This window comes from Nipponia nippon, unplaced genomic scaffold (assembly GCF_047370975.1).
Source record: "Nipponia nippon isolate SJK-2023a ecotype South Korea unplaced genomic scaffold, ASM4737097v1 scaffold_5, whole genome shotgun sequence".
Classification (NCBI taxonomy): domain Eukaryota; kingdom Metazoa; phylum Chordata; class Aves; order Pelecaniformes; family Threskiornithidae; genus Nipponia; species Nipponia nippon.
In genome coordinates this window covers 86,450,842-86,464,364 of record NW_028262369.1, presented here as the reverse complement: position 1 = coordinate 86,464,364, position 13,523 = coordinate 86,450,842, and the positions used below count along the sequence as shown (strand labels likewise).

Below are 13,523 nucleotides of genomic sequence, written 5' to 3'. Positions count from 1 at the left end.
TGCAAGAGGGGACGGATAATACCCACAATGGTTTCAAGAAAAACATGAGGGGTCTGGTTTGTCTTGTTTACTGCCATAAGCTGGGTTTCATAAAGAAGCAGAAGACCCACAAACCTAAAAATACAGGGGAACGCTTGCTTTCAGACAAATGTAACAGGCCTTTTTTGCCCCCTAACAGAACAAAGTTTCCTTAACAAAACTATCATTTTTAGATGTCCATTATTATTTCTTCCACTCCAGCTTATATACCAGTTAAACACCAAGCACCTACAAGAACAGAGGAAGAGCCAGAGCGTGTTTCAGGAAGAAAATGGTGTTTAATAAACTTCAGACATTAGGCTTACCAATTGTGCCAGCAACATTCCATTATCTAGTTTCTGTAAATGCTGAACAGCCAGGGAAATTAAAAGAAGCTTCATGTTGCAGTGACAAAAGTAAGATAGGTTTTGGTGTACCTATCAGTCAGTTGAAATGCAGACATTAGCATACTAACTTTGTGGATGCTTGAATGACATAAGTGTCAAGATGAAAGCAGCTGACTCAAATGCAATCTGAATTAGACAGAAGTGGTAAAAGGAAATGGGGAAGAACTTTGAGGAACCAACAGAAGGTCTGACTTCACTTCCTTTACCATTTTTTTAAGATAACACCATGACAGCACTCAAATCCTAAATGCATATAGTTGCAAGAGACAACAACACTGAACACTAATGGAACTGCAGTTATGACACTGTGTGTGACTACTCTTGCTCCTCACCATGCTCTACCTTGCCTCTCTTCCCCCTCATCAACATTAAAACCTCTCTCAAGGTGCAGTGTAAGTTTCACCTGCGCAGTCTTTCCACTCCAAATGTTAGGAGAGGGAAGGACTAAAGACAGGCCATGCTTCCCTACCTCTCCAGCTAGCTGAATTGTTTCTCAAGTGCCAAAACATGCATCCACCACCAGCACCTGCTAATGCAACAAAGTAGATGAGGATGGGACTGCTGGTCTGCATCTCAAGGTAAATGGAGGGGTGGGTGGAAAGTCTCAGTGCCAGTTGGTTCACAAGATGAAATTCCACAAAGCAGTTCCTAATGCCACCTCATCTTCCTCACGCATAACCAGACTGGCTAGTGAGCAGGAATTAGGAGACAGAGGGTGGGGGAAGGCTATTGCCATCTAAAAGCCCCTGCTGGTAACTCGACCTTGTTTTTCAAACTATCAGCAACAGTGAAAAACAAAACATTAATGCAGAAAAATTCACTAGTCTATGAGTACCCTCCTGACAACAAGAACAAAATGCTGTCTCCTTCTGGATCTGCTTTCCACCCAAGGTGATAACACTGTACTATTACCTGACGGAAACTGCAAGCAAGAGCTGCCCAAAAGCCACAGCACTCAAAAGGTCCATTTACAAAGCAGTATGCGCTACTGAACGTGGAGTGCTGTATTTCACATCACGTCATCTTCGGGCTGTTTCAAAAGAAAAGCAGCATCAATTTTCTAAAGCTTCTATAGTGTACTCAAACAACCTCCTACAACCTCCTTCAAGATCATCTCACTTTCTATAACCCACCTAAAAACTTCAGGATCAAAAGGACTGTTACAGATTATGTGGCCTGAGGTGTAATGCAAACATTAAAGGCTGAAAGGGCTTCCAAGACAACCCTGTGCTGTTGGAGGTTGGTTACTTCTGAGGTTGTTACACTCAGCAAATTGAGCATTTTGGAGGAGAGGATGTGCTTTACATTGTATGAGTTGAACAGACAAAAATTAACCCAGTAACTCCACTCTTTAAAGATTTCTTTTATATTTTCATTACAATACAGGAACAGGAGACCATGCTTAACATTTGGTTGACCTTTGAGCAGAAATCCACCAGTGAATATTGCACTGACAATCTTTGCACAGAGCTGAACATGCAAATTAACATGAATAGAGCTTCACAGAAAAGATAAAAATTACACTGTTTTGGAACGCTGAATGTAAATACATCATTTTCAAATGAAACTGTCAAACATCTTGTTGTGGTGGTAAAAACCAAATCACTATGCAAAATGATAATACAAGAAAAGTCAATTGTGTGTTTCTAATAATAAATGCTCTTTTGGCTTTTGAAGCCACAAAAAACTCTCGGCTGAATTGAAGCATTGATTTCTGTAGTTATTTATGTGCAGTTCCTATTAGAATTCTATTGAATTCCTTGAATGGTGAATGGAAGTGCTTTTGAAAACACACACAAAAACTGTTAAACAAGGGACAAAATAAATGGAAAGCCTAGCGTTGCCAAAAAAAGTTTCAAAAAGTCAACAGAACATTTCAACATTTTTTTGAAGTGCAAGCATGTACAACACTCTTTGGCAGAAATGATTAAGTCTAATACAAAAAACAATATACAAAATACAATTCCCTGTCACTCCTGAAGAGGAAGCATGAACACTGGTATTTGCTTCTCTAATATTATTTCAAAAACTCTTGGGATACTCTTCAAATATGTTCTATAGTAAAATATGGTTTTATTGTTGCAGAATTTTAAAATGTTATCACTCCATCCTCTGGGCCACTATACAACAGTATGAAGATATTTTATTTAGCATGTGTACAGATACACCTGAAGTGTACAATATATGTTAATTATATTAAGGACACTAAGCACACTTCTGAAAAGCTAATCCCCTACTGATTTTAGGCCACATTAATTAATATAGTTATTAGGAATACATGTATTATAAAACATTCTCTGCAAGTGCTGGAAGTGCATTGAAGGCTTGAGATCTGGGTTCCTAACGCCCTCTTTCATAAGCATTCATTCATTTTTATGCCATTCTTAATACACTTTAAAGCATTTGCAAGGTAACTGGATATCCCACCAACCCTGTAAGGAGATGAGTCTGTTATGGGACAAGGAATCCTACCTCAGCTTCAGAAATGTTAGGCCTTCAAAGCACAATTTGTTTTCTATTAATTGTACATAGCAAAGCGAGCTTCAAGTCCATTTCCATGCTTTGGAAGCTACAACAAAAATAATGCTGATTTATCTTAGTAATTAGTCAACTTTTTTTTTGTAGTTTTTACTCAGACACAAAGAATTATTATAAATGCAATAAATGGCCACTAGGAAAGGCATCTCTTCCTTTTCAGAGTGTTGCTTTAAAGTCTGACAATGGATTATGTTTTAATGTTAAATGTTATGAAAATAAGGATATTTATACATTGCCAGAAGAAAAAGTTTCACTGTGGCTTTTTCTGAGTACTAATTATAGTCATTTAAGTCTGGAAAGCAGATTTTTAGAATGTGGCTTTCTGTTTACAGCAGAAAAATAATAGCATTAAGAAGTTTACCTTCAGAACTTCTGTATCAGCCTGTCTTTATTTTCATTGAAGACCACATCTGTTTTCTCATAAACTTAGAGTGGAAAGTAATGAACACTTCCAAAAAAAAAAAATCTCATCATAGAGTGCTCTTCTCTTTAACAACTTTAGTCAGTAACTTATTTTGAAGCAACTTAAAACTATTATAATAGCACTACTTGGTACACATACAGATTAATTTTTTTCTATGCTTCCCATTTACTTATAGCACAGTCATTCTGCTGAACTATGGCAACTACTTCAGTTTTGGGGAATCCAGTGCCAATTTGCAGTTACACATTTTTCTCCCTAACATGATGATGTGATTTGCCATCACACACTGCCCTCAGACAAGGAATAGATCTCTGGTGATATAACACATCCCAGCTTATTGTACACAACTGCCAAAGCACACACAATTGCCATAGCACACCAGGTGCAGCAGAATGCAAAATATATTCAGCATGAATATCAAAGACTTAAGTGTAAAATGCCTCTTGCAGATACCAGAGTAACTACAACCAATTCCTAGAACAGCTAGAATTAATCTGTTTGTCTGGAAGATACAGGTTAAAAAAATATACTGTAAAGGGGAGGATTGAAAAATGCTTACATCAATGTAACTTAGAAATAGAAACCAGAGATGTGACAAAGTAGCTTTATTGGCAACATAAGTTCCATTCAAAGATAGCTAAATGTTAGCTGAAGTTTCAGACGTTAATCAGGTTTCTCTTTCAAGCTACTCTCTCACATACATTTCATTAGTATAATTCCTACTAAGCACTTTTATTTCTGTTTTCTCAGAACTGTGTATGTGTTTCCAATGCCAAAGAAGTTATTATCTACATCACCCTTATTTAGAGAGGGATGCTTTTTACGAAAATCCTTCTGCAGAAAACATCTAGCATTAATGGGCTACACATGTAGCTTTCCTGTAAAAAGAGGGAGAACATATATAATGGGGGGAGGGGGCAGCGCCAGGATCATGAAAAGGAGGCAATGCCTCTGCTGGTAACTACAGCTGAGTCTTTTAATTGCTTACTTCAGTTTTATTAAATAGCTTACAGCTATCTAGAGAATTTCTAATCTTTCATTTAATTAATCTCAAGAATGAAGTTGTCCTGTAGGAATTTCCTCTTAGAGGACTTTTTGTCAGATGTTAATTTTCAGTCTATTTTCTAGTCTTCTACAGAAAAATTCTAAGTGTAACTGTATATATCCTTAGTGGTTAACCATGCCTCATTTTCTTATTGTATCCTGATCAGCCTTTTAAGTGGCATGTTTTTGAAAGCAGAATTATTTTAATTTATATATTTATTAAATCTATTATTCAGTTCAATGAAATTTACTTAACTATTGCAAAATTTGAAAATAATCCACTTTCTGCAAGCACAGGGACTGTGAAAAGTCAAAAACGGCTTTACAAAAAGAACCCAGAGAGCATCCACAGCATTCTGCCCCTCCCCAGGCACACTCGCACCAAGTCACTTCCCCCAGCAGATCTAAGAGCTGTAGAACAAAGGACTCAAATCTATACTAGGAGGTAAGGGAAAAGACAGTATCACCAATGCCTTAAGTCTCTAAAGAATAGCAAATCTATTAAGTGAAGATGCCAAAAAAATTGTAAGATCACACCACACAGGAAAGCAAAGCAAAATATAGTAAGTTTTCCAAACAAATATCTCCATAATGAAATTATTTCCTTAGTCCCAAATATGAATATCTGAAGGTTTAAAAAGTTCAAGCCACTTCCAAACTGAGTGGTTTATGAATTTTACTTACATGGTATATTTTGATGTATCATAAAATGAAAATAGAAGCAAAATATTCATTAGTAAAGGGTTAAAAAAGTAAAAAAAGTTTAAAACTCTTACCACCATTAATGTTCTGTCCCTCCTTACCTAGTTGCACACATAGTGAACTTGAGAAGAGACACTAGAGGCATGACTAGAAACCCTATAATGAAACATCTAAATCAGTAGTCTAATTCAAGCTTACAGAAAACAAGTGGGCCAAAAAAATATTCAAATAATTGAATGTATGACCCCATAATGTAGCCAACTGATCTATTTGTTCCATTGTAATGTTACTTCTGTATTTCAGTTTCCCCATCCTGTGGTTCTGTGTACCACAGTTACTTCAGCAGAAGGTTCCCATGAGGTCGTGAGATTTGCTGATATTAAACAAAAAAACATATTCACCTTTCCTTTTTAATTATGCTTTCCAAGACCTTATACCTTTTATAATCACTGCAGGGCAGCTGTTTTCCCCCCTTCTCCATTCAGACTTAGACAAAGGTGATACAACCCTTCAGTTTTAAAGAGGCAGCCACATATTAATCTTTCAAATCCCTTTTTCATAGCTATTACATCTGGAAAGGTCCTTCCAAACATTAGATTTAAAGAGATCAGCTCCACGGAAAGCAGGTGCATTCAGATGAGCTAACAGGATGCACTATCTTCTTACAGAGTCAACACACAAGCCTAAAACACAGTAAGTGGGGAATTACTTGCAGATTAGGATCCCCAAGACTCACCCATAGCCTCATTTGCACTCAAGTACTAAAAACAGACTGTGGCATCAATCGTAACAGCAGCCTGCTTCCCAGAAAAAGCCAAGAATCTCTTCCAAGGGAGGTCTTAATAGCAGCTCACAGTTTGGAGGTTACTGGCCACAGTGATTTAAAACTCAAATGCCAAGTTCTATAATATTTTATTTTTAAGAATTCAAACTAATTGATACACGTCCCTTCTCCTGATGTGTATCTTCTGTAAATAGGGGCACTATATAAACTCAGTAAAACATTCGAAGAACAGTACTGAGGCTATATGCAGTTTAGAGAGACAATACAAAGCTGGTATATGCAGTGCACATACACAATCTGTACGGGAAAACACAACTTACAACTCAACTCAGCACTGGTCATCAGCGCTGGTCATCTTTAACCCTGTTCACACATCAAAAGACAAAAATATGTCACACTACTTTTTCAGATGGCACTAAAAGCTTGTTGCAAGTATCAAGACAGACAAATGCAAAGTGACATATGTTAATTTTAACTCTCTCCAAAGCCAATTTTTTATTGAAAGACTGCAGGTTTTGGTTTTTTCCCCAAAAAATATTTCTGAATTCACTGACAATGTTAGTGGGAAAAAAAAAAAAAAAAAAAAAAAACACAAACAAACCCACAGCTTTACTACGTGATTTTCCTCCTAATTTTTTTTTTTTTTTTTTAAAGCAAAGGCACTGAATCACATTTGTAAGATCTGGGAACTGTCTTTTTCTGTCCCGTGAGAAATAGGTCCCATTTTGGATTATTCTGTTGTTCAAATCAGTTATGGTAAGAGCCTTAAGTTATAATGAACATGCTTCTCAACTTACAACTATTTGACATGGCTTAGGAAAATATAAGGCAAAGCATCATCAAGAAATTATCTGTTCATCCAAACAAAACTGTGCTAACCTGTGAGTTCAGAGAGCATTAATAGCAATAACTGTTCTTCCACTGACTGGTATATTTCCATGTGCTCTTATTGAAAAGGTGGTCATTTCTCTACCTAAAGGACAGAGGAATTAACAACATTTCTATTTCTATTCATTGCATCTTTATTGGCACAGACAAGAGGGAGCACAAGTTTCTGGTATGTCACACTTGAATCTCTTCTCTTAAAAACAAAGCTTTTCAGTGCATCAAATCCACTTGCTTGAATCACTGCAAAAGGAAAACACGGGAATCTTGCTTGTTAACCTTCCTCCAAGACAAAGTATGTTAGCACATCTCTCAGACAAAGGAGCCACAGCAGGCTCTTCTCTTTCACCAGCTGCTGCTTTGGTTTACATGTAGAGCTTTCTGCTGCAGATACAGTTTCAATTTCTGGTTTTAAACCTGACTGATGCCATTAAAAAAACAAACTGAAAAAATGGTAAGACTTATCTAAGAATAATTTTCTCATCTGAGAAAACATTTTTAATGTAACTTTCATTGCACTTGATAGACACTTAGTTTCAGTGCAGTACTGATATAATTTGTTTCTCATTTCTGTCTTCTGCAACAGACACAGAACATTATTTGGGGGTTTGGTTGGTGGTTTTATTCTTGTAGGGCAGAGAGATGTTGGTACACAAATGCAATAAACTGGCCATAGGACTCCGGAAAAGCTGAAGTACACTCAACTGTCTTAATAGTTAATATCCTTTTACAGATAAAATAAGTGAGGATCATTTGTTTAACCCAAACACAGTTAACAGCATAAAACCAAATCAATTTATATTGTTACTCCTAACAAACATCAAAAGAGAGCTTACATTTAAATGCATTTTTAAATTAGTTTATGAAAACTATCAAACAAAATAGCAAAATTACATGCAACTAAGGCCTCCAGACTGGAACACCATCCCCCAAAAAGCACCAATTAGAACAAGGCTTTCATCATTTAATACCAGATATTTAGCGATTTTTAATTTAAAGTATAAATCCCAGGTTGATAAGAGAACTGAATACATCCTCCTTCAATCTAATCTACACCATTCTAATTAAAAAAATCCAAGTATGAAAATGTTAATCTCTAGCAGCACTACATTTGATTTTCATTTGAAGATTTGGGCTTTTGGTCATGCAGAATAATTCAGTCATTATTCTCTCAGCTAGTTACCCTGCAGAAGATAAGGAATGGCCAGAAAGGCAACGTAAAAACACACATGCCATAGGAAGTGGATTATCATTTTGTTCCTCTTAAATCTTACGGATGGCCTGAAAACTCCTAAGTGGCAACTGTGCTTCATTCCCCAATAAGTGAAAGTATTTCCCAGAGCATTCTTCATTGCAGATCATAAGCACTCATAATTAAAAGACTGTTTATTTTAAAATGGATATTAGCCATTTCCCTCTTCCTCATATAACCGTGGAGATGGCAGTATCTCATAAACCACGCAAATGGAATTGCATTTATCATCCAACAGTTGCCTTATAACTTGTCCAAGAAGTAATTGCAGAGTAAGACAAAGAAGTGTGCCAAGAGAGGTCTAATTGCATCACCCTACCAAGTCTTTTTTGAAGGTGCATAAGCTGAGAAAGGAGAGTTAGTTCAATTCTCACGTTTCGAACAAAAATTCCTCTAGTTATGCTCATCTGATCTACCTGAGTAACTATGTGACTATCAGCTGTAATATTCTGTAGCATGTACTGGGACACCACGCGTACAATCAGCACAGACTTTAGTATGCTGTAACACAGATCATCATAAAAAGACCATACTCTTGTAACCTACATCTGGACATCTAATTCTGGTATGTTGGCATGTCAATAAAACTTCTGTGAACGCATTAACTGCTGTAAACTTGAAGTAATTTGTTTTGTAAGTGACAAATCGCAATAGTTTTCTAATAATTCTGAAACTCTCCAAAAAAGTAAGAATGGAGATTTTCAACACGTACCTGCAGAAACGTAATTCTATGACATGTCAGAGAAAACTTCTAGAACATGGCAAAGTTTTAGAAATTAAAGGCTTTCAAAAGCCCACATAAAACTATTTTTGTGCTAATTCAGTGGATTACAAGTCCTCAAGGAAAAACAGCCTCTGTTCCCAAACAAGCATAGATGAACAGCTGGCCCAGACGGCAAAGACCTGCTGTTGTATTACCAGGCCTCTGTTCAGCTCTTTTGGTTTTGTCTCCTGCTCAGGCCATTCTCCCCTCCCCTTTTTATTCCACCTTCACTGTTCCTTCTTTCCACTACAAACAAGCCCATATTATATGCACGCACAAACCATTTTTACAGTTGTTTAGGCTGGAGCACAATAAAACCCATGACAATTTTGCCTGGCCGTTTTATGAAAAGTGACAGCACCAGAGTGAAAGTGTGGTATTTAAAAAGAAAAAAAAAAAAAGCACAGTCAACCATCTGCTGAAAGATTCTCTTGTTTGACCATTTTTATAATTGGTGAGAATGGAAGTGAGGTGACACAAAAACAGGATGTGAAGGCATGGGATTCATGTGATCTTGTAACAAATTTAAACCCAAACTGGGGGGGGACAAGGCAGAATCACGATGGATCACGGGATCTAACTAATGCTAGTATGAAGACCTAAGAAGACAGACCACAGAAACGTGCTATTTATCAATTTAAGAAAAATAATCTAACATTGACTTCAACAACAAAAACGCATGTGCATGCCTACTATTTGTTTTAATTAAGTTTTGATCAGCTGAAAAGTTAAAACATAATTTTTAATCCACCATAATTTTCAGAAGACACTTAACCCAACCCATTTACCTGGTCCAAAGGTCTAAACTGCCCCAAGCAAGCCATTCTGTCTTTGTTTCCCCCATACAGGTTAGCTTATGGGACTAAGTGAACCATCCTGAGTATCTTTCCCTCCAGTACATTCAAACTTGTAACTTCCACTCAGTTCTCCAGAACATGCTTGTAGAGTATGCATTCCATTTTTTATATGCAAGCATAAATCAATGCACAAAACTTCATGTACCTTTCACCAATACATTCATAAAATAACCCATCAAGGATGATAAGACCCTAGAGAGATAGAACCTCCAAACACTGATCAGGACCTTTCAGCAGTGCTAAGTTACCATACGAAAGCAATTAAAAAAACAAACAAAAAAAACACAACAAACTTTTTTCCACAAAATAATCATGTCACACACTACCGTATTAGGCTGTTACTCTGGGCCCCAATGCTGCAGCTCTTTGCACATGCAGAAGCCTATGACAAGCCACACAAACACAAAGGTTAACAACAAAACATACGAAACATTCACAGGCAGCAAATGCTCATGATAAACATCGGCCTAGTGTCTATGGAATGAATGTTTGAGCTCCAGTTCCTGCAGCGAGTTTTGTGGAGGTGGATCCCTCTGCCCAAACAGGGGTCACCGCAGGATCAGAGCCAAAATGACGTACCCTGGGTATTAACTTACCATATATTCCAAATATGCTAATGGCAATGACATGTAAATAGTACTACATGAACTGTGTTCATTAATTGAGAGCTCATCCACTCCACAGAGCCATTAGCATTACTTCTAAGATGACAGTATTTTGCTTTTATTCACCTTTTACAAATGTGGCTGCTAATAATAAATTAATTCTAGTCACAGAAAAACAGTATAGGCTTAACTTCCCTGCTGCTACACTGTAAGTATACCCAACCCTGAAAGCATTTTTAGCAACGGTGTTCAATCAATACTGCTATGTACAACCTAAATTAGACATTAGCAGGACAACAGAATTGTAAAGCATGGCAACAAACAATACATTTCATGGAAGATTTTCTGAACAAGAAATAAATGTCAAACTAAACCCTAAGTAGGTGAACCTGATTCCAAACAAACTTAACTGCAAACATAAGGAAAATGTACCAAAAGGTACACTTCTGCTTTTGAGGAAAATACATTTGTACTTCAATGTTTAATCTAACTTAAAAAACTACAAATAAAAACACAAACATAATCTAAAAATACACAAAGACTGTAATGACAACAAAATTATCTCAAAAAATCAGACCAACAGTTACTTTTCTGAGTTTATAAAGCATAAACATGCCTGGGAAATGTATAGACATACATTTGTAAGCTTATCACACAGAATCATATTTTATCAACATGGTGCAAGCCAGAGTCATGCCAATATGTAAAAACAACTTTTTAGGTCAGTGAAGCAAGAAATCCATTGTCAAGAAAATGGCATCCATAAGATTACGATACTGAATATTTTATGTTTAGGCAATGAACTGGAAAACTTTCCTACAATATACATACCTAATCAGAAAACAGTTTTACGAATTCTAATCTAACTCATTCTTGTATTCCCGCAACACACATTTACAATGTGACGAGCTCATAAATGTCTGCATGTGTGTGAACGCACCAGTGGCTCCCAACATTACAGGGCAGTTATTCGCCAGGAACAAGCAGGGAAACGTGCACTCACAAAACCCCCTTACCATTCAACACAGAGTTTAGCTCATGGCAAGAGAAATGCCCCGTGGGTGAGAAAAATGTACATGCATACTGTAGTCTAACAATTATTCTTCAGCGGAGACCCATTAGCACTTCTGTAATACACAAATCACATAAGTATTTTCTATCTCACAGTTAAAAAAATGGTAACAGCTTGGCCACATTGAAGTCCTGCAAGGGTGTAAGTAGCAGCACAAAGTTCACTCACGTCTATTTTACATCTGAACGACATATATTCTTTGAACAGGCAAGTGGTGGGAACATTTCACCTACACTGGCAGCTACCTAGTTTTAGCAACTAGCTCTTGGAGGTTGTTGCAATGAAAGAGACGTTATTCTTCTTCCAGCTGGTGCTGCAACAGTATACACGAGTTAACCCATCACCAGGTACACCGAAAGCCTCTGTCGCATATAGACACACGCGATTATACAAGCCTTCTGCTCCAGGGAGATACTAAAAATGTACCAGAGGAATGCAACGACAGCACGCAAACCCATTTTCCCTGCTCATAACCAGGGCAACGTGCACACGTGCCTAGAAAGCACAGGAACGCAAACTTTCATATTAAGCATACTTAAATAAAAAAAAAAAAAAAAATCCGTTTCAGGCGTTCAGCTGAGTTCACCACATTTTACAGACCCCAAACCGCCCCCGACCTGCCCCCGCCGCTCGTCCCCCCGCAGGCTGTTTACGAGCCCTCTCCGCGGGCCGGCGGTCGGTTCCACAGCCGCCCCCCCCGAGCCCCTTCGCCAGAGCGGGGCTGGATCTCCTTTCTTTTCGGCGGGGGGGAGAACAGAACGGGCAACAGAACAGCAGGCCCCCTCCACCAAAATAAGGGGCTCTCGGCAGAGCCGCTCTCCGCCAGCGGCGACCTGTGCGCGAAGTTGCGGGGAGGGGGAGCGGGGCTGAGGGGGAGCGGGGCTGAGGGGGAGCGGGGCTGAGGGGGAGCGGGGCTGAGGGGGAGCGGGGCTGAGGGGGCCCCTCGGCCCCCACAGCCGGCGGAGGAGGGAGGGGGGGGTGTCACAGCACAGGAATGCGGCGCGCAGCCCCCCCCCGCCGCCGCCCCTCTGCGCCCCAGCACGGAGACCCGCGGGCCGCGGCGGCCGCCTTACCTTCATATAAGAGCCACGTCCTTCCAGATGGAGCGGGGAGCGGGGACGGCGGAGGGAAGAGGCGCGGGGGCTGCGCTCGCCGCTGCCGCCCCGCGACCCCCCGCGCGCGCGCACGGGCACGCGCCGCAGACGCTCGTGCACGCGCGCAGCGCCGCGCAGCACCGCACCGCACCGCACCCCCGCGGGCGGGAAGCGGGCGCGCCGCTCGCCGCCTTCAGTTCCCCCGCAGCGACCGCCCGAGCCGCAGCCTCGGGAGCAGCGAGAGCAGCCGCAGCAGCCGCCCCGCGCCCAGCCGCAGCGGCGAGGACCACATCGTACTGCGGCGGCTGGGCCGAGGGACCGGGAGGGGGAAGAGCCGGGGGAGGAAGGGACGGGGAAGCCCGGGGGGGGGAGGCGGCGGACCCCCCCCTCCGGCCTCTCCTTCCCCTCCTCTCCTCACAGCCACCGGCCGGAGGGGGCGGCGAGGCGGGAACCGGGGCGCAGGCAGGCAGGGCAGGGCAGGGCGGGCGCCGCGCGGGCCGGGGCTCCCCCTCACGGGGCACGGCGCCGCCTCGCACACACCGGCAGTCGCCTGGGGCGCAGCCCCGGCCGGGAGGCAGAGGGGACCGGGGAGGGGAGAGGCGGCGGGGCTCTGCAGAGGCGCCCTCCCTGCCGGTGAAGGAGCGAGTGAGCGAGCGCCTGTGGGGGAGAAGGTGGGAGGGCCAGCAGCCTCCGCCCCTCACAGCCGCCCTCCCGCCTCATGCGGGCAGCCCTGGCAGCATAGCAACCAACATGGCGGCTGCGCAGTCACCCGGGGGCGGGCGGGAGGGGGGGAGACACGGGCGCCAGCCCGGGAAAACTCGCGAGAGCCGAAAGGGAAGTGGGCGGTGTCCTCCCCTTGGGATTGGCCCCACTGCTTGTCCGTAAAAGAGAGAAGACAGGACTGAGAGTCCATCCCGCGGCGTGATTGGGTTGGCCTACCATCAATCAAGGGGGCGGTGCATCACCTCCGTCCGTGAGCGTTGATTGGCCCTCTGAGCCGTCAGTCACGGCTGCAGCGCCGGTCTGTGAGCCCCCGTGCGCTAAGCTGCTGGGCCGTCCGCGGCGGCAGCCGCCTCAC

The 13,523-nt window shown here is 41.5% G+C and overlaps 1 protein-coding gene across 2 annotated transcripts in view; it reads right to left on the bottom strand.

The window, feature by feature from the left end:
* Nucleotides 1-13,200, bottom strand: part of PTPN4 (protein tyrosine phosphatase non-receptor type 4) — a 120,831-nt gene extending 107,631 nt beyond the window's left edge. For both annotated transcript variants that reach the window (XR_015699233.1, XM_087734358.1), the window contains exon 1: nt 12,425-13,200. The gene's annotated coding sequence lies outside the window, so the exon portion shown is untranslated. The remainder of the gene's footprint in view (nt 1-12,424) is intronic.
* Nucleotides 13,201-13,523: the final 323 nt, after the last annotated feature.